The sequence below is a fragment of the Lissotriton helveticus genome, chromosome 11, assembly GCF_964261635.1.
Source record: "Lissotriton helveticus chromosome 11, aLisHel1.1, whole genome shotgun sequence".
NCBI classification, from domain to species: Eukaryota; Metazoa; Chordata; class Amphibia; order Caudata; family Salamandridae; genus Lissotriton; species Lissotriton helveticus.
Window position 1 is genome coordinate 1,082,618,431 of NC_136072.1, and position 20,379 is coordinate 1,082,638,809.

The window sequence follows — 20,379 nt, forward strand, 5'->3', positions numbered from 1 at the left end:
TTATTTTCCTTTAAATTGATTGCCGTTCCTTCTCTAGTAAACATTTGAAGACAGTGGGACATATGAGAATGCTATTATGAATGTGTGCTTCTTATATTTTCCACAACCCATGGTTAGCAGCCTAGATCTCATCTTTGTGTGAAGGTATATCTGCCTGAGCACCAAATCCATAACTTGGGAGGGTGCTGCTTACCTGTACAGCTATTTAGCATACAATTTCCCATAATTCTCTGCGTGTGGCTATCGACGGTTTGGGGCAGAGAGCTGATAGAAATTAGTAAAACAACACCATTATATGTCTTACATTGCCTATCAGAAGCGGTGGAGGAGTAGTTATGCATAAACAGATAACATCTTTTGAAAAGGAATCATGTTCTTTGTAACATGAGGTACTCGGGCAAGTGTGCATGAACTTCACACTAAATTGTTTAGCTTTGCGCAGTGGCAGTATTGTAGCCAATGAGGTTTAACCGAGGTGCGATTATTGCTTATTGAAAACTTTACCCAATACACTGTCATGGAGACTTGAAATATAGTCAAAATGGCAATTTTTGACAGTCTCTTGGGAGACTGGAGAATATATAATTAAAAAATAAGATAGGTTTTTTTGCAATGCAATTTACTTGCAGGTTTGTGATCTGTGACAAGGACAAAACGGTGACTCTATTTGGCTTCAGTTTACTCTTTACGTTCTCTTTTGTTTTCTCAGCTTTTTAAATACAGCAGTAATTTAGGGATTTATTTTCCTTGATGAGTTTTCGTTATTCTTTTATTTCTTACCCTTTGTTCTCATCTTTGCTCCACGGATTCGCTTGGGTCAGTGATGGGCAGAGGACGGGCTTTGTTTCTGCTCTCTGAGGTGACTCGCAGTCCGGCGCAGGGCTGGGCTCTTCCGAGGTCTCATCTCCCATTCAAATGTGCACTAACCGCCCAGAAAGTTTTTTTCTGGGAGCGAAGGCATTTGTTATCAGTAGGAAAATGTGGAGAGGGTTCATACAGATTGTATGGAGTGTTTGAAACAGAACAAGAACTGACAAAGCTCTTGTTTTTGCCGTTTGACATTATGTAAAGTTTATTTCTAATGCTCTTGTGGCACTGAGTAATTGATGTTACCCAGCTCTATGACAGGGGCGTAGCTTCTGTTGGTGCAGCAGGTGCAGTTGCACTGGCGCCCACAGACCTGCGGGACCCACTGAACCCTGATTATTGCGGTATTTTATATTCCAAACTTCAACAAGGGGGCCTATTTTCTTCCTTGCTCTAGGGCCCATTTTTTCACCTGAGAGCCTTGAAAGACTGCATGGATCCTCTCTGATTTGAATTGGTGACAATGAGGTCAGGCAAAGAGCTCTTGTGTGGCTGCATCAGCCCAACTGGGCTACCAGATCTGGCACATTTGTATGCTGCATGCAGACGGAGACACACAACGTACACACAGCCATATATAGGGCAAGTATAAAAATCTGTATTGTGACGCAGCTGCGGCATAAATGTTGCGGCCCATTTACAATGTGACGCATCTAGGGAGATGTGTCACATTGTAAAGTCCCGCATCATATTATACCTGCGTCAGGTATAATGTATGCAGGGTGGGCGTTCCCACGCTAAAAGCCTTCTAGAACTGACGCACTGAAATCTACAAGATTTCACTACATCACTCTACGCCTTCACTGTGTCAAAATCCCTACGCCTGCACAGACCAGGCATAAGTTATGACTCAGGGCTTTTTGCGACACTTTCATGAGCATTTCCAGCAATGCGTCACCTTTGAGCCAACAGATGCGTCAGAATTTCTGACGCATCTGTTAATTCTTGCGCCATGGAGCGCTGTATTGTAAATACAGCACATTCATCGTGGCACAAGGACATTCAGCACTGACTCAAGGAAACTTATGCATCCATGCAGTTGCGTCAGGTCCTTGTGAATCTTCCCCTAAAATGTTTTGAAAACCAGGAAACCAGTATATTGTACCTCCTAAAGCTAAAAATGAAATGCAGCAAATGCAACTATGTAGTGCCATGAAATGGCAGACGTGCATTATGGAATATGGAAAAATGTATCTATAATTTATTTTCCTTTAAAATGATTGCCGTTCCTTCTCTAGTAAACATTTGAAGACAGTGGGACCTATGAGGATGCTATTATGAATTTGTGCTTCTTATATTTTCCACAACCCATGGTTAGCAGCCTAGATCTCATCTTTGTGTGAAGGTATATCTGCCTGAGCATCAAATCCATAACTTGGGAGGGTGCTGCTTACCTGGACAGCTATTTAGCATACAATTTCCCATAATTCTCTGCGTGTGGCTATCGACGGTTTGGGGCAGAGAGCTGATAGAAATTAGTAAAACAAGACCATTATATGTCTTACATTGCCTATCAGAAGCAGTGGAGGAGTAGTTATGCATAAACAGATAACATCTTTTGAAAAGGAATCATGTTCTTTGTAACATGAGGTACTAGGGCAAGTGTGCATGAAATTCACACTAAATTGATTAGCTTTGCGCAGTGGTAGTATCATTGCCAATGAGGTTTAAACGAGGCGTGATTATTGCTTATTAAAAACTTTACCCAATACCCCGTCATGGAGACTTGAAATATAGTCGAAATGGCAATTTTTGACAGTCTCTTCGGAGACTGGAGAATATGTTATTAAAAAATAAGATAGTTCATTTTGCAATGCAAATTTCTTGCAGATTTGTGATCTGTGACAAGGACAAAACGGTGACCATATTTGGCTTCAGTTTACTCTTTACGTTCTCTTTTGTTTTCTCAGCTTTTTAAATACAGCAGTAATATAGGGATTTATTTTCCTTGATGAGTTTTCGTAATTCTTTTATTTCTTCATCTTTGTTCTCATCTTTGCTCCACTGATTCGCTTGGGTCAGTGATGGGCAGAGGACGGGCTTTGTTTCTGCTCTCTGAGGTGACTCGCAGTCCGGCGCAGGGCTGGGCTCTTCCGAGGTCTCATCTACCATTCAAATGTGCACTAACCGCCCAGAAAGTTTTTTTCTGGGAGCGAAGGCGTTTGTTATCAGTAGAAAAATGTGGAGAGGGTTCATACAGATTGTATGGAGTGTTTGAAACAGAACAAGAACTGACAAAGCTCTTGTTTTTGCCGTTTGACATTATGTAAAGTTTATTTCTAATGCTCTTTGTGGCACTGAGTAATTGATGTTACCCAGCTCTATGACTGGGGCGTAGCTTCTGTTGGTGCAGCAGGTGCAGTTGCACTGGCGCCCACAGACCTGCGGGACCCACTGAACGCTGATTATTGTGGTATTTTATATTCCAAACTTCAACAAGGGGGCCTATTTACTTCCTTGCTCTAGGGCCCATTTTTTCACCTGAGAGCCTTGAAAGACTGCATGGATCCTCCCTGATTTGAATCGGTGACAATGAGGTCAGGCAAAGAGCTCTTGCGTGGCTGCATCAGCCCAACTGGGCTACCAGATCTGGCACATTTGTATGCTGCATGCAGACGGAGACACACAACGTACACACAGCCTTATATAGGGCAAGTATAAAAATCTGTATTGTGACGCAGCTGCGGCGTAAATGTTGCGGCCCATTTACAATGTGACGCATCTAGGGAGATGTGTCACATTGTAAAGTCCCGCATCACATTATACCTGCGTCAGGTATAATGTATGCAGGGTGGGCGTTCCCAAGCTAAAAGCCTTCTAGAACTGACGCACTGAAATCTACAAGATTTCACTACATCACTCTACGCCTTCACTGTGTCAAAATCCCTACGCCTGCACAGACCAGGCATAAGTTATGACTCAGGGCTTTTTGCGTCACTTTCATGAGCATTTCCAGCAATGCGTCACTTTTGTGCCAACAGATGCGTCAGAATTTCTGACGCATCTGTTAATCCTTGCGCCATGGAGCGCTGTATTGTAAATACAGCACATTCATCGTGACACAAGGACATTCAGCACTGACTCAAGGAAACTGATGCATCCATGCAGTTGCGTCAGGTCCTTGTGAATCTTCCCCTAAAATGTTTTGAAAACCAGGAAACCAGTATATTGTACCTCCTAAAGCTAAAAATGAAATTCAGCAAATGCAACTATGTAGTGCCATGAAATGGCAGACGTGCATTATGGAATATGGAAAAATGTATCTATAATTTATTTTCCTTTAAATTGATTGCCGTTCCTTCTCTAGTAAACATTTGAAGACAGTGGGACATATGAGGATGCTATTATGAATTTGTGCTTCTTATATTTTCCACAACCCATGGTTAGCAGCCTAGATCTCATCTTTGTGTGAAGGTATATCTGCCTGAGCATCAAATCCATAACTTGGGAGGGTGCTGCTTACCTGTACAGCTATTTAGCATACAATTTCCCATAATTCTCTGCGTGTGGCTATCGACGGTTTGGGGCAGAGAGCTGATAGAAATTAGTAAAACAACACCATTATATGTCTTACATTGCCTATCAGAAGCAGTGGAGGAGTAGTTATGCATAAACAGATAACATCTTTTGAAAAGGAATCATGTTCTTTGTAACATGAGGTACTAGGGCAAGTGTGCATGAAATTCCCACTAAATTGTTTAGCTTTGCGCAGTGGCAGTATCGTAGCCAATGAGGTTTAACCGAGGCATGATTGTTGCTTATTGAAAACTTTACCCAATACCCCGTCATGGAGACTTGAAATATAGTCTCTTCGGAGACTGCAGAATATGTAATTAAAAAATAAGATAGTTTACTTTGCAATGCAATTTACTTGCAGGTTTGAGATCTGTGACAAGGACAAAACGGTGACTCTATTTGGCTTCAGTTTACTCTTTACGTTCTCTTTTGTTTTCTCAGCTTTTGAAATACAGCAGTAATTTAGGGATTTATTTTCCTTGATGAGTTTTCGTTATTCTTTTATTTCTTCCCCTTTGTTCTCATCTTTGCTCCACGGATTCGCTTGGGTCAGTGATGGGCAGAGGACGGGCTTTGTTTCTGCTCTCTGAGGTGACTCGCAGTCCGGCGCAGGGCTGGGCTCTTCCGAGGTCTCTTCTCCCATTCAAATGTGCACTAACCGCCCAGAAAGTTTTTTTCTGGGAGCGAAGGCATTTGTTATCAGTAGGAAAATGTGGAGAGGGTTCATACAGATTGTATGGAGTGTTTGAAACAGAACAAGAACTGACAAAGCTCTTGTTTTTGCCGTTTGACATTATGTAAAGTTTATTTCTAATGCTCTTTGTGGCACTGAGTAATTGATGTTACCCAGCTCTATGACAGGGGCGTAGCTTCTGTTGGTGCAGCAGGTGCAGTTGCACTGGCGCCCACAGACCTGCGGGACCCACTGAACCCTGATTATTGCGGTATTTTATATTCCAAACTTCAACAAGGGGGCCTATTTTCTTCCTTGCTCAAGGGCCCATTTTTTCACCTGAGAGCCTTGAAAGACTGCATGGATCCTCTCTGATTTGAATTGGTGACAATGAGGTCAGGCAAAGAGCTCTTGTGTGGCTGCATCAGCCCAACTGGGCTACCAGATCTGGCACATTTGTATGCTGCATGCAGACGGAGACACACAACGTACACACAGCCATATACAGGGCAAGTATAAAAATCTGTATTGTGACGCAGCTGCGGCATAAATGTTGCGGCCCATTTACAATGTGACGCATCTAGGGAGATGTGTCACATTGTAAAGTCCCGCATCATATTATACCTGCGTCAGGTATAATGTATGCAGGGTGGGCGTTCCCACGCTAAAAGCCTTCTAGAACTGATGCACTGAAATCTACAAGATTTCACTACATCACTCTTCGCCTTCACTGTGTCAAAATCCCTACGCCTGCACAGACCAGGCATAAGTTATGACTCAGGGCTTTTTGCGTCACTTTCATGAGCATTTCCAGCAATGCATCACTTTTGTGCCAACAGATGCGTCAGAATTTCTGACGCATCTGTTAATTCTTGCGCCATGGAGCGCTGTATTGTAAATACAGCACATTCATCGTGGCACAAGGACATTCAGCACTGACTCAAGGAAACTTATGCATCCATGCAATTGCGTCAGGTCCTTGTGAATCTTCCCCTAAAATGTTTTGAAAACCAGGAAACCAGTATATTGTACCTCCTAAAGCTAAAAATGAAATGCAGCAAATGCAACTATGTAGTGCCATGAAATGGCACACGTGCATTATGGAATATGGAAAAATGTATCTATAATTTATTTTCCTTTAAATTGATTGCCGTTCCTTCTCTAGTAAACATTTGAAGACAGTGGGACCTATGAGGATGCTATTATGAATTTGTGCTTCTTATATTTTCCACAACCCATGGTTAGCAGCCTAGATCTCATCTTTGTGTGAAGGTATATCTGCCTGAGCATCAAATCCATAACTTGGGAGGGTGCTGCTTACCTGTACAGCTATTTAGCATACAATTTCCCATAATTCTCTGCGTGTGGCTATCGACGGTTTGGGGCAGAGAGCTGATAGAAATTAGTAAAACAACACCATTATATGTCTTACATTGCCTATCAGAAGCAGTGGAGGAGTAGTTATGCATAAACAGATAACATCTTTTGAAAAGGAATCATGTTCTTTGTAACATGAGGTACTCGGGCAAGTGTGCATGAAATTCACACTAAATTGTTTAGCTTTGCGCAGTGGCAGTATCTTAGCCAATGAGGTTTAACCGAGGTGCGATTATTGCTTATTGAAAACTTTACCCAATACCCCGTCATGGAGACTTGAAATATAGTCAAAATGGCAATTTTTGACAGTCTCTTCGGAGACTGGAGAATATGTAATTAAAAAATAAGATAGTTTATTTTGCAATGCAATTTTCTTGCAGATTTGTGATCTGTGACAAGGACAAAACGGTGACTCTATTTGTCTTCAGTTTACTCTTTACGTTCTCTTTTGTTTTCTCAGCTTTTTAAATACAGCTGTAATTTAGGGATTTATTTTCCTTGATGAGTTTTCGTTATTCTTTTATTTCTTCCCCTTCGTTCTCATCTTTGCTCCACGGATTCGCTTGGGTCAGTGATGGGCAGAGGAAGGGCTTTGTTTCTGCTCTCTGAGGTGACTCGCAGTCCCGCGCAGGGCTGGGCTCTTCCGAGGTCTCATCTCCCATTCAAATGTGCACTAACCGCCCAGAAAGTTTTTTTCTGGGAGCGAAGGCATTTGTTATCAGTAGGAAAATGTGGAGAGGGTTCATACAGATTGTATGGAGTGTTTGAAACAGAACAAGAACTGACAAAGCTCTTGTTTTTGCCGTTTGACATTATGTAAAGTTTATTTCTAATGCTCTTGTGGCACTGAGTAATTGATGTTACCCAGCTCTATGACAGGGGCGTAGCTTCTGTTGGTGCAGCAGGTGCAGTTGCACTGGCGCCCACAGACCTGCGGGACCCACTGAACCCTGATTATTGCGGTATTTTATATTCCAAACTTCAACAAGGGGGCCTATTTTCTTCCTTGCTCTAGGGCCCATTTTTTCACCTGAGAGCCTTGAAAGACTGCATGGATCCTCTCTGATTTGAATTGGTGACAATGAGGTCAGGCAAAGAGCTCTTGTGTGGCTGCATCAGCCCAACTGGGCTACCAGATCTGGCACATTTGTATGCTGCATGCAGACGGAGACACACAACGTACACACAGCCATATATAGGGCAAGTATAAAAATCTGTATTGTGACGCAGCTGCGGCATAAATGTTGCGGCCCATTTACAATGTGACGCATCTAGGGAGATGTGTCACATTGTAAAGTCCCGCATCATATTATACCTGCGTCAGGTATAATGTATGCAGGGTGGGCGTTCCCACGCTAAAAGCCTTCTAGAACTGACGCACTGAAATCTACAAGATTTCACTACATCACTCTACGCCTTCACTGTGTCAAAATCCCTACGCCTGCACAGACCAGGCATAAGTTATGACTCAGGGCTTTTTGCGTCACTTTCATGAGCATTTCCAGCAATGCGTCACCTTTGTGCCAACAGATGCGTCAGAATTTCTGACGCATCTGTTAATTCTTGCGCCATGGAGCGCTGTATTGTAAATACAGCACATTCATCGTGGCACAAGGACATTCAGCACTGACTCAAGGAAACTTATGCATCCATGCAGTTGCGTCAGGTCCTTGTGAATCTTCCCCTAAAATGTTTTGAAAACCAGGAAACCAGTATATTGTACCTCCTAAAGCTAAAAATGAAATGCAGCAAATGCAACTATGTAGTGCCATGAAATGGCAGACGTGCATTATGGAATATGGAAAAATGTATCTATAATTTATTTTCCTTTAAATTGATTGCCGTTCCTTCTCTAGTAAACATTTGAAGACAGTGGGACCTATGAGGATGCTATTATGAATTTGTGCTTCTTATATTTTCCACAACCCATGGTTAGCAGCCTAGATCTCATCTTTGTGTGAAGGTATATCTGCCTGAGCATCAAATCCATAACTTGGGAGGGTTCTGCTTACCTGGACAGCTATTTAGCATACAATTTCCCATAATTCTCTGCGTGTGGCTATCGACGGTTTGGGGCAGAGAGCTGATAGAAATTAGTAAAACAAGACCATTATATGTCTTACATTGCCTATCAGAAGCAGTGGAGGAGTAGTTATGCATAAACAGATAACATCTTTTGAAAAGGAATCATGTTCTTTGTAACATGAGGTACTAGGGCAAGTGTGCATGAAATTCACACTAAATTGATTAGCTTTGCGCAGTGGTAGTATCATTGCCAATGAGGTTTAAACGAGGCGTGATTATTGCTTATTAAAAACTTTACCCAATACCCCGTCATGGAGACTTGAAATATAGTCGAAATGGCAATTTTTGACAGTCTCTTCGGAGACTGGAGAATATGTTATTAAAAAATAAGATAGTTCATTTTGCAATGCAAATTTCTTGCAGATTTGTGATCTGTGACAAGGACAAAACGGTGACCATATTTGGCTTCTGTTTACTCTTTACGTTCTCTTTTGTTTTCTCAGCTTTTTAAATACAGCAGTAATATAGGGATTTATTTTCCTTGATGAGTTTTCGTAATTCTTTTATTTCTTCATCTTTGTTCTCATCTTTGCTCCACTGATTCGCTTGGGTCAGTGATGGGCAGAGGACGGGCTTTGTTTCTGCTCTCTGAGGTGACTCGCAGTCCGGCGCAGGGCTGGGCTCTTCCGAGGTCTCATCTACCATTCAAATGTGCACTAACCGCCCAGAAAGTTTTTTTCTGGGAGCGAAGGCGTTTGTTATCAGTAGAAAAATGTGGAGAGGGTTCATACAGATTGTATGGAGTGTTTGAAACAGAACAAGAACTGACAAAGCTCTTGTTTTTGCCGTTTGACATTATGTAAAGTTTATTTCTAATGCTCTTTGTGGCACTGAGTAATTGATGGTACCCAGCTCTATGACTGGGGCGTAGCTTCTGTTGGTGCAGCAGGTGCAGTTGCACTGGCGCCCACAGACCTGCGGGACCCACTGAACGCTGATTATTGTGGTATTTTATATTCCAAACTTCAACAAGGGGGCCTATTTACTTCCTTGCTCTAGGGCCCATTTTTTCACCTGAGAGCCTTGAAAGACTGCATGGATCCTCCCTGATTTGAATCGGTGACAATGAGGTCAGGCAAAGAGCTCTTGCGTGGCTGCATCAGCCCAACTGGGCTACCAGATCTGGCACATTTGTATGCTGCATGCAGACGGAGACACACAACGTACACACAGCCTTATATAGGGCAAGTATAAAAATCTGTATTGTGAGGCAGCTGCGGCGTAAATGTTGCGGCCCATTTACAATGTGACGCATCTAGGGAGATGTGTCACATTGTAAAGTCCCGCATCACATTATACCTGCGTCAGGTATAATGTATGCAGGGTGGGCGTTCCCACGCTGAAAGCCTTCTAGAACTGACGCACTGAAATCTACAAGATTTCACTACATCACTCTACGCCTTCACTGTGTCAAAATCCCTACGCCTGCACAGACCTGGCATAAGTTATGACTCAGGGCTTTTTGCGTCACTTTCATGAGCATTTCCAGCAATGCGTCACTTTTGTGCCAACAGATGCGTCAGAATTTCTGACGCATCTGTTAATCCTTGCGCCATGGAGCGCTGTATTGTAAATACAGCACATTCATCGTGACACAAGGACATTCAGCACTGACTCAAGGAAACTGATGCATCCATGCAGTTGCGTCAGGTCCTTGTGAATCTTCCCCTAAAATGTTTTGAAAACCAGGAAACCAGTATATTGTACCTCCTAAAGCTAAAAATGAAATTCAGCAAATGCAACTATGTAGTGCCATGAAATGGCAGACGTGCATTATGGAATATGGAAAAATGTATCTATAATTTATTTTCCTTTAAATTGATTGCCGTTCCTTCTCTAGTAAACATTTGAAGACAGTGGGACATATGAGGATGCTATTATGAATTTGTGCTTCTTATATTTTCCACAACCCATGGTTAGCAGCCTAGATCTCATCTTTGTGTGAAGGTATATCTGCCTGAGCATCAAATCCATAACTTGGGAGGGTGCTGCTTACCTGTACAGCTATTTAGCATACAATTTCCCATAATTCTCTGCGTGTGGCTATCGACGGTTTGGGGCAGAGAGCTGATAGAAATTAGTAAAACAACACCATTATATGTCTTACATTGCCTATCAGAAGCAGTGGAGGAGTAGTTATGCATAAACAGATAACATCTTTTGAAAAGGAATCATGTTCTTTGTAACATGAGGTACTAGGGCAAGTGTGCATGAAATTCCCACTAAATTGTTTAGCTTTGCGCAGTGGCAGTATCGTAGCCAATGAGATTTAACCGAGGCATGATTATTGCTTATTGAAAACTTTACCCAAAACCCCGTCATGGAGACTTGAAATATAGTCTCTTCGGAGACTGCAGAATATGTAATTAAAAAATAAGATAGTTTACTTTGCAATGCAATTTACTTGCAGGTTTGTGATCTGTGACAAGGACAAAACGGTGACTCTATTTGGCTTCAGTTTACTCTTTACGTTCTCTTTTGTTTTCTCAGCTTTTGAAATACAGCAGTAATTTAGGGATTTATTTTCCTTGATGAGTTTTCGTTATTCTTTTATTTCTTCCCCTTTGTTCTCATCTTTGCTCCACGGATTCGCTTGGGTCAGTGATGGGCAGAGGACGGGCTTTGTTTCTGCTCTCTGAGGTGACTCGCAGTCCGGCGCAGGGCTGGGCTCTTCCGAGGTCTCATCTCCCATTCAAATGTGCACTAACCGCCCAGAAAGTTTTTTTCTGGGAGCGAAGGCATTTGTTATCAGTAGGAAAATGTGGAGAGGGTTCATACAGATTGTATGGAGTGTTTGAAACAGAACAAGAACTGACAAAGCTCTTGTTTTTGCCGTTTGACATTATGTAAAGTTTATTTCTAATGCTCTTTGTGGCACTGAGTAATTGATGTTACCCAGCTCTATGACAGGGGCGTAGCTTCTGTTGGTGCAGCAGGTGCAGTTGCACTGGCGCCCACAGACCTGCGGGACCCACTGAACCCTGATTATTGTGGTATTTTATATTCCAAACTTCAACAAGGGGGCCTATTTACTTCCTTGCTCTAGGGCCCATTTTTTCACCTGAGAGCCTTGAAAGACTGCATGGATCCTCCCTGATTTGAATCGGTGACAATGAGGTCAGGCAAAGAGCTCTTGCATGGCTGCATCAGCCCAACTGGGCTACCAGATCTGGCACATTTGTATGCTGCATGCAGACGGAGACACACAACGTACACACAGCCTTATATAGGGCAAGTATAAAAATCTGTATTGTGACGCAGCTGCGGCGTAAATGTTGCGGCCCATTTACAATGTGACGCATCTAGGGAGATGTGTCACATTGTGAAGTCCCGCATCACATTATACCTGCGTCAGGTATACTGTATGCAGGGTGGGCGTTCCCACGCTAAAAGCCTTCTAGAACTGACGCACTGAAATCTACAAGATTTCACTACATCACTCTACGCCTTCACTGTGTCAAAATCCCTACGCCTGCACAGACCAGGCATAAGTTATGACTCAGGGCTTTTTGCGTCACTTTCATGAGCATTTCCAGCAATGCGTCACTTTTGTGCCAACAGATGCGTCAGAATTTCTGACGCATCTGTTAATCCTTGCGCCATGGAGCGCAGTATTGTAAATACAGCACATTCATCGTGGCACAAGGACATTCAGCACTGACTCAAGGAAACTTATGCATCCATGCAGTTGCGTCAGGTCCTTGTGAATCTTCCCCTAAAATGTTTTGAAAACCAGGAAACCAGTATATTGTACCTCCTAAAGCTAAAAATGAAATGCAGCAAATGCAACTATGTAGTGCCATGAAATGGCAGACGTGCATTATGGAATATGGAAAAATGTATCTATAATTTATTTTCCTTTAAATTGATTGCCGTTCCTTCTCTAGTAAACATTTGAAGACAGTGGGACCTATGAGGATGCTATTATGAATTTGTGCTTCTTATATTTTCCACAACCCATGGTTAGCAGCCTAGATCTCATCTTTGTGTGAAGGTATATCTGCCTGAGCATCAAATCCATAACTTGGGAGGGTGCTGCTTACCTGGACAGCTATTTAGCATACAATTTCCCATAATTCTCTGCGTGTGGCTATCGACGGTTTGAGGCAGAGAGCTGATAGAAATTAGTAAAACAACACCATTATATGTCTTACATTGCCTATCAGAAGCAGTGGAGGAGTAGTTATGCATAAACAGATAACATCTTTTGAAAAGGAATCATGTTCTTTGTAACATGAGGTACTAGGGCAAGTGTGCATGAAATTCACACTAAATTGTTTAGCTTTGCGCAGTGGAAGTATCGTAGCCAATGAGGTTTAACCGAGGCGTGATTATTGCTTATTGAAAACTTTACGCAATACCCCGTCATGGAGACTTGAAATATAGTCGAAATGGCAATTTTTGACAGTCTCTTCGGAGACTGGAGAATAAGTAATTAAAAAATAAGATAGTTTATTTTGCAATGCAATTTACTTGCAGGTTTGTGATCTGTGACAAGGACAAAACGGTGACTCTATTTGGCTTCAGTTTACTCTTTACGTTCTCTTTTGTTTTCTCAGCTTTTTAAATACAGCAGTAATTTAGGGATTTATTTTCCTTGATGAGTTTCGATATTCTTTTATTTCTTCCCCTTTGTTCTCATCTTTGCTCCACGGATTCGCTTGGGTCAGTGATGGGCAGAGGAAGGGCTTTGTTTCTGCTCTCTGAGGTGACTCGCAGTCCCGCGCAGGGCTGGGCTCTTCCGAGGTCCCATCTCCCATTCAAATGTGCACTAACCGCCCAGAAAGTTTTTTTCTGGGAGCGAAGGCATTTGTTATCAGTAGGAAAATGTGGAGAGGGTTCATACAGATTGTATGGAGTGTTTGAAACAGAACAAGAACTGACAAAGCTCTTGTTTTTGCCGTTTGACATTATGTAAAGTTTATTTCTAATGCTCTTTGTGGCACTGAGTAATTGATGTTACCCAGCTCTATGACAGGGGCGTAGCTTCTGTTGGTGCAGCAGGTGCAGTTGCACTGGCGCCCACAGACCTGCGGGACCCACTGAACCCTGATTATTGTGGTATTTTATATTCCAAACTTCAACAAGGGGGCCTATTTTCTTCCTTGCTCTAGGGCCCATTTTTTCACCTGTGAGCCTTGAAAGACTGCATGGATCCTCTCTGATTTGAATTGGTGACAATGAGGTCAGGCAAAGAGCTCTTGTGTGGCTGCATCAGCCCAACTGGGCTACCAGATCTGGCACATTTGTATGCTGCATGCAAACGGAGACACACAACGTACACACAGCCATATATAGGGCAAGTATAAAAATCTGTATTGTGACGCAGCTGCGGCGTAAATGTTGCGGCCCATTTACAATGTGACGCATCTAGGGAGATGTGTCACATTGTAAAGTCCCGCATCACATTATACCTGCGTCAGGTATAATGTATGCAGGGTGGGCGTTCCCCTCGCTAAAAGCCTTCTAGAACTGACGCACTGAAATCTACAAGATTTCACTACATCACTCTACGCCTTCACTGTGTCAAAATCCCTACGCCTGCACAGACCAGGCATAAGTTATGACTCAGGGCTTTTTGCGTCACTTTCATGAGCATTTCAAGCAATGCGTCACTTTTGTGCCAACAGATGCGTCAGAATTTCTGACGCATCTGTTAATCCTTGCGCCATGGAGCGCAGTATTGTAAATACAGCACATTCATCGTGGCACAAGGACATTCAGCACTGACTCAAGGAAACTTATGCATCCATGCAGTTGCGTCAGGTCCTTGTGAATCTTCCCCTAAAATGTTTTGAAAACCAGGAAACCAGTATATTTTACCTCCTAAAGCTAAAAACGAAATGCAGCGAATGCAACTATGTAGTGCCATGAAATGGCAGACGTGCATTATGGAATATGGAAAAATGTATCTATAATTTATTTTCCTTTAAATTGATTGCCGTTCCTTCTCTAGTAAACATTTGAAGACAGTGGGACCTATGAGGATGCTATTATGAATTTGTGCTTCTTATATTTTCCACAACCCATGGTTAGCAGCCTAGATCTCATCGTTGTGTGAAGGTATATCTGCCTAAGCATCAAATCCATAACTTGGGAGGGTGCTGCTTACCTGGACAGCTATTTAGCATACAATTTCCCATAATTCTCTGCGTGTGGCTATCGACTGTTTGGGGCAGAGAGCTGATAGAAATTAGTAAACAACACCATTATATGTCTTACATTGCCTATCAGAAGCAGTAGAGGAGTAGTTATGCATAAACAGATAACATCTTTTGAAAAGGAATCATGTTCTTTGTAACATAAGGTACTAGGGCAAGTGTGCATGAAATTCACACTAAATTGTTTAGCTTTGCGCAGTGGCAGTATCGTAGCCAATGAGGTTTAACGAGGCGCGATTATTGCTTATTGAAAACTTTACCCAATACCCCGTCATGGAGACTTGAAATATAGTTGAAATGGCAATTTTTGACAGTCTCTTCGCAGACTGGAGAATATGTTATTAAAAAATAAGATAGTTTATTTTGCAATGCAAATTTCTTGCAGATTTGTGATCTGTGACAAGGACAAAACGGTGACCATATTTGGCTTCAGTTTACTCTTTACGTTCTCTTTTGTTTTCTCAGCTTTTTAAATACAGCAGTAATATAGGGATTTATTTTCCTTGATGAGTTTTCGTAATTCTTTTATTTCTTCCTCTTTGTTCTCATCTTTGCTCCACAGATTCGCTTGGGTCAGTGATGGGCAGAGGACGGGCTTTGTTTCTGCTCTCTGAGGTGTCTCGCAGTCCGGCGCAGGGCTGGGCTCTTCCGAGGTCTCATCTCCCATTCAAATGTGCACCAACCGCCCAGAAAGTTTTTTTCTGGGAGCGAAGGCGTTTGTTATCAGTAGGAAAATGTGGAGAGGGTTCATACAGATTGTATGGAGTGTTTGAAACAGAACAAGAACTGACAAAGCTCTTGTTTTTGCCGTTTGACATTATGTAAAGTTTATTTCTAATGCTCTTTGTGGCACTGAGTAATTGATGTTACCCAGCTCTATGACAGGGGCGTAGCTTCTGTTGGTGCAGCAGGTGCAGTTGCACTGGCGCCCACAGACCTGCGGGACCCACTGAACGCTGATTATTGCGGTATTTTATATTCCAAACTTCAACAAGGGGGCCTATTTACTTCCTTGCTCTAGGGCCCATTTTTTCACCTGAGAGCCTTGAAAGACTGCATGGATCCTCCCTGATTTGAATCGGTGACAATGAGGTCAGGCAAAGAGCTCTTGCGTGGCTGCATCAGCCCAACTGGGCTACCAGATCTGGCACATTTGTATGCTGCATGCAGACGGAGACACACAATGTACACACAGCCTTATATAGGGCAAGTATAAAAATCTGTATTGTGACGCAGCTGCGGCGTAAATGTTGCGGCCCATTTACAATGTGACGCATCTAGGGAGATGTGTCACATTGTAAAGTCCTGCATCACATTAAACCTGCGTCAGGTATAATGTATGCAGGGTGGGCGTTCCCACGCTAAAAGCCTTCTAGAACTGACGTACTGAAATCTACAAGATTTCACTACATCACTCTACGCCTTCACTGTGTCAAAATCCCTACGCCTGCACAGACCAGGCATAAGTTATGACTCAGGGCTTTTTGCGTCACTTTTATGAGCATTTCCAGCAATGCGTCACTTTTGTGCCAACAGATGCGTCAGAATTTCTGACGCATCTGTTAATCCTTGCGCCATGGAGCGCTGTATTGTAAATACAGCACATTCATCGTGGCACAAGGACATTCAGCACTGACTCAAGGAAACTTATGCATCCATGCAGTTGCGTCAGGTCCTTGTGAATCTTCCTCTAAAATGTTTTGAAAACCAGGAAACCAGTATATTGTACCTCCTAAAGCTAAAAATGAAATTCAGCACATGCAACTATGTAGTGCCATGAAATGGAAGACGTGCATTATGGAATATGGAAAAATGTATCTATAATTTATTTTCCTTTAAATTGATTGCCGTTCCTTCTCTAGTAAACATTTGAAGACAGTGGGACCTATGAGAATGCTATTATGAATTTGTGCTTCTTATATTTTCCACAACCCATGGTTAGCAGCCTAGATCTCATCTTTGTGTGAAGGTATATCTGCCTGAGCATCAAATCCATAACTTGGGAGGGTGCTGCTTACCTGTACAGCTATTTAGCATACAATTTCCCATAATTCGCTGCCTGTGGCTATCGACGGTTTGAGGCAGAGAGCTGATAGAAATTAGTAAAACAACACCATTATATGTCTTATATTGCCTATCAGAAGCAGTGGAGGAGTAGTTATGCATAAACAGATAACATCTTTTGAAAAGGAATCATGTTCTTTGTAACATGAGGTACTAGGGCAACTGTGCATGAAATTCACACTAAATTGTTTAGCTTTGCGCAGTGGAAGTATCGTAGCCAATGAGGTTTAACCGAGGCGTGATTATTGCTTATTGAAAACTTTACGCAATACCCCGTCATGGAGACTTGAAATATAGTCGAAATGGCAATTTTTGACAGTCTCTTCGGAGACTGGAGAATAAGTAATTAAAAAATAAGATAGTTTATTTTGCAATGCAATTTACTTGCAGGTTTGTGATCTGTGACAAGGACAAAACGGTTAATCTATTTGGCTTCAGTTTACTCTTTACGTTCTCTTTTGTTTTCTCAGCTTTTTAAATACAGCAGTAATTTAGGGATTTATTTTCCTTGATGAGTTTCGTTATTCTTTTATTTCTTCCCCTTTGTTCTCATCTTTGCTCCACGGATTCGCTTGGGTCAGTGATGGGCAGAGGACGGGCTTTGTTTCTGCTCTCTGAGGTGACTCGCAGTCCGGCACAGGGCTGGGCTCTTCCGAGGTCTCATCTCCCATTCAAATGTGCACTAACCGCCCAGAAGTTTTTTCTGGGAGCGAAGGCATTTGTTATCAGTAGGAAAATGTGGAGAGGGTTCATACAGATTGTATGGAGTGTTTGAAACAGAATAAGAACTGACAAAGCTCTTTTTTTTGCCGTTTGACATTATGTAAAGTTTATTTCTAATGCTCTTTGTGGCACTGAGTAATTGATGTTACCCAGCTCTATGACAGGGGCGTAGCTTCTGTTGGTGCAGCAGCTGCAGTTGCACTGGCGCCCACAGACCTGCGGGACCCACTGAACCCTGATTATTGCGGTATTTTATATTCCAAACTTCAACAAGGGGGCCTATTTTCTTCCTTGCTCTAGGGCCCATTTTTTCACCTGAGAGCCTTGAAAGAACGCATGGATCCTCTCTGATTTGAATTGGTGACAATGAGGTCAGGCAAATAGCTCTTGTGTGGCTGCATCAGCCCAACTGGGCTACCAGATCTGGCACAGTATGCTGCATGCAGACGGAGACACACAACGTACACACAGCCATATATAGGGCAAGTATAAAAATCTGTATTGTGACGCAGCTGCGGCGTAAATGTTGCGGCCCATTTACAATGTGACGCATCTAGGGAGATGTGTCACATTGTAAAGTCCCGCATCACATTATACCTGCGTCAGGTATAATGTATGCAGGGTGGGCGTTCCCACGCTAAAAGCCTTCTAGAACTGACGCACTGAAATCTACAAGATTTCACTACATCACTCTACGCCTTCACTGTGTCAAAATACCTACGCCTGCACAGACCAGGCATAAGTTATGACTCAGGGCTTTTTGCGTCACTTTCATGAGCATTTGCAGCAATGCGTCACTTTTGTGCCAACAGATGCGTCAGAATTTCTGACGCATCTGTTAATCCTTGCGCCATGGAGCGCAGTATTGTAAATACAGCACATTCATCGTGGCACAAGGACATTCAGCACTGACTCAAGGAAACTTATGCATCCATGCAGTTGCGTCAGGTCCTTGTGAATCTTCCCCTAAAATTTTTTGAAAACCAGGAAACCAGTATATTGTACCTCCTAAAGCTAAAAATGAAATGCAGCAAATGCAACTATGTAGTGCCATGAAATGGCAGACGTGCATTATGGAATATGGAAAAATGTATCTATAATTTATTTTGCTTTAAATTGATTGCCGTTCCTTCTCTAGTAAACATTTGAAGACAGTGGGACCTATGAGGATGCTATTATGAATTTGTGCTTCTTATATTTTCCACAACCCATGGTTAGCAGCCTAGATCTCATCTTTGTGTGAAGGTATATCTGCCTGAGCATCAAATCCATAACTTGGGAGGGTGCTGCTTACCTGTACAGCTATTTAGCATACAATTTTCCATAATTCTCTGCGTGTGGCTATCGACGGTTTGAGGCAGAGAGCTGATAGAAATTAGTAAAACAACACCATTATATGTCTTACATTGCCTATCAGAAGCAGTGGAGGAGTAGTTATGCATAAACAGATAACATCTTTTGAAAAGGAATCATGTTCTTTGTAACATGAGGTACTAGGGCAAGTGTGCATGAAATTCACACTAAATTGTTTAGCTTTGCGCAGTGGAAGTATCGTAGCCAATGAGGTTTAACCGAGGCGTGATTATTGCTTATTGAAAACTTTACCCAATACCCTGTCATGGAGACTTGAAATATAGTCGAAATGGCAATTTTTGACAGTATCTTCGGAGACTGGAGAATATGTAATTAAAAAATAAGATAGTTTATTTTGCAATGCAATTTTCTTGCAGATTTGTGATCTGTGACAAAGACAAAACGGTGACTCTATTTGGCTTCAGTTTACTCTTTACGTTCTCTTTTGTTTTCTCAGCTTTTTAAATACAGCAGTAATTTAGGGATTTATTTTCCTTGATGAGTTTTCGTTATTCTTTTATTTCTTCCCCTTTGTTCTCATCTTTGCTCCATGGATTCGCTTGGGTCAGTGATGGGCAGAGGAAGGGCTTTGTTTCTGCTCTCTGAGGTGACTCGCAGTCCCGCGCAGGGCTGGGCTCTTCCGAGGTCTCATCTCCCATTCAAATGTACACTAACTGCCCAGAAAGTTTTTTTCTGGGAGCGAAGGCATTTGTTATCAGTAGGAAAATGTGGAGAGGGTTCATACAGATTGTATGGAGTGTTTGAAACAGAACAAGAACTGACAAAGCTCTTGTTTTTGCCGTTTGACATTATGTAAAGTTTATTTCTAATGCTCTTTGTGGCACTGAGTAATTGATGTTACCCAGCTCTATGACAGGGGCGTAGCTTCTGTTGGTGCAGCAGGTGCAGTTGCAGTGGCGCCCACAGACCTGCGGGACCCACTGAACGCTGATTATTGCGGTATTTTATATTCCAAACTTCAACAAGGGGGCCTATTTACTTCCTTGCTCTAGAGCCCATTTTTTCACCTGAGAGCCTTGAAAGACTGCATGGATCCTCTCTGATTTGAATTGGTGACAATGAGGTCAGGCAAAGAGCTCTTGTGTGGCTGCATCAGCACAACTGGGCTACCAGATCTGGCACATTTGTATGCTGCATGCAGACGGAGACACACAACGTACACACAGCCATATATAGGGCAAGTATAAAAATCTGTATTGTGACGCAGCTGCGGCGTAAATGTTGAGGCCCATTTACAATGTGACGCATCTAGGGAGATGTGTCACATTGTAAAGTCCCGCATCACATTATACCTGCGTCAGGTATAATGTATGCAGGGTGGGCGTTCCCACGCTAAAAGCCTTCTAGAACTGACGCACTGAAATCTACAAGATTTCACTACATCACTCTATGCCTTCACTGTGTCAAAATCCCTACGCCTGCACAGACCAGGCATAAGTTATGACTCAGGGCTTTTTGCGTCACTTTCATGAGCATTTCCAGCAATGCGTCACTTTTGTGCCAACAGATGCGTCAGAATTTCTGACGCATCTGTTAATG

General features: G+C 42.5%; 8 non-coding genes and 2 pseudogenes across 8 annotated transcripts; all 10 read left to right on the forward strand.

Moving 5' to 3' along the window:
- The first annotated feature begins 430 nt into the window (after nucleotides 1-430).
- LOC144793013 (U4 spliceosomal RNA) lies at nucleotides 431-570 on the forward strand. The gene has a single exon (XR_013602686.1). It is a non-coding gene; the product is annotated as a U4 spliceosomal RNA (small nuclear RNA).
- A 1,928-nt stretch (nucleotides 571-2,498) lies between these two features.
- LOC144793076 (U4 spliceosomal RNA) lies at nucleotides 2,499-2,638 on the forward strand. The gene has a single exon (XR_013602744.1). It is a non-coding gene; the product is annotated as a U4 spliceosomal RNA (small nuclear RNA).
- Nucleotides 2,639-4,567: 1,929 nt separating this feature from the next.
- On the forward strand, nucleotides 4,568-4,685 carry LOC144793175 (U4 spliceosomal RNA; annotated as a pseudogene).
- A 1,929-nt stretch (nucleotides 4,686-6,614) lies between these two features.
- On the forward strand, nucleotides 6,615-6,754 carry LOC144792986 (U4 spliceosomal RNA). Its single transcript, XR_013602662.1, has one exon. It is a non-coding gene; the product is annotated as a U4 spliceosomal RNA (small nuclear RNA).
- A 1,928-nt stretch (nucleotides 6,755-8,682) lies between these two features.
- On the forward strand, nucleotides 8,683-8,822 carry LOC144793077 (U4 spliceosomal RNA). Its single transcript, XR_013602745.1, has one exon. It is a non-coding gene; the product is annotated as a U4 spliceosomal RNA (small nuclear RNA).
- A 1,929-nt stretch (nucleotides 8,823-10,751) lies between these two features.
- Nucleotides 10,752-10,869, forward strand: LOC144793182 (U4 spliceosomal RNA; annotated as a pseudogene).
- A 1,929-nt stretch (nucleotides 10,870-12,798) lies between these two features.
- Nucleotides 12,799-12,938, forward strand: LOC144793937 (U4 spliceosomal RNA). The gene has a single exon (XR_013603385.1). It is a non-coding gene; the product is annotated as a U4 spliceosomal RNA (small nuclear RNA).
- Nucleotides 12,939-14,866: 1,928 nt separating this feature from the next.
- On the forward strand, nucleotides 14,867-15,005 carry LOC144793107 (U4 spliceosomal RNA). Its single transcript, XR_013602771.1, has one exon. It is a non-coding gene; the product is annotated as a U4 spliceosomal RNA (small nuclear RNA).
- Nucleotides 15,006-16,934: 1,929 nt separating this feature from the next.
- Nucleotides 16,935-17,074, forward strand: LOC144793938 (U4 spliceosomal RNA). Its single transcript, XR_013603386.1, has one exon. It is a non-coding gene; the product is annotated as a U4 spliceosomal RNA (small nuclear RNA).
- A 1,923-nt stretch (nucleotides 17,075-18,997) lies between these two features.
- Nucleotides 18,998-19,137, forward strand: LOC144793041 (U4 spliceosomal RNA). The gene has a single exon (XR_013602712.1). It is a non-coding gene; the product is annotated as a U4 spliceosomal RNA (small nuclear RNA).
- Nucleotides 19,138-20,379: the final 1,242 nt, after the last annotated feature.